Source organism: Penaeus monodon, chromosome 19, assembly GCF_015228065.2.
Source record: "Penaeus monodon isolate SGIC_2016 chromosome 19, NSTDA_Pmon_1, whole genome shotgun sequence".
NCBI classification, from domain to species: Eukaryota; Metazoa; Arthropoda; class Malacostraca; order Decapoda; family Penaeidae; genus Penaeus; species Penaeus monodon.
The window spans coordinates 33,210,840-33,211,432 of record NC_051404.1 but is presented as its reverse complement, the minus strand read 5'-3'; the positions used below and the strand labels follow the sequence as shown (position 1 = coordinate 33,211,432).

At 36.4% G+C, this 593-nt stretch overlaps 1 protein-coding gene across 1 annotated transcript in view; it reads left to right on the top strand.

The window, feature by feature from the left end:
* LOC119585186 (apoptosis-inducing factor 1, mitochondrial-like) overlaps positions 1-593 on the top strand; it is a gene marked incomplete in the record, with an annotated part of 18,938 nt that overhangs the window by 6,095 nt on the left and 12,250 nt on the right.

The following is a 593-nucleotide window of genomic DNA, read 5'->3' as shown; positions in this document are numbered from 1 at the left end:
TGCTACTCCTGCAGAAGTCCCAGCTGCCACAGCAGAAGGTAGTGAAAGTTAAACTCTTGTAGCAATATCATTGCTCACTCCATCTCAGATACTTTTGTCCAATAGTCAGGTATTTAGGGTACAAACTCAACACTGGAGACATTAAAGTTGATTAGATAAATATTATTGGTATTTAAAACCATGTCATGGTTAATGGCCTACTACTGGGAGAGGCCTCCCAGATGCAGCTGGTTGTAAATTATATGGTGGTGCTAACTTGTTCTAAAATTGTTTTATATTGTACATATAAAATGCACAATAAAAGTGCCAATCTTACTTAGCGTTTCATTATTCTTGAAGGGACACCTGGTAGCAGGCCGTTACCTGACGTTTATAACAGGTATATTGGCCATTTTAATTTTAAGAGGAGACTAGCAAGTCATGTAGAGAGAGTAATAGAAAAATCATTTTGAATACAACTTTCATATTTAAGATATGGAATTGAGCACTGATATAAGATTGTTGTCCACTTAGAATGAAGGCTTTACCAAATGCTTACAGACTGTGTGAGGGAAGTGGATATAAATATTAATTCTTCAGTAAGTGGTGGTCTG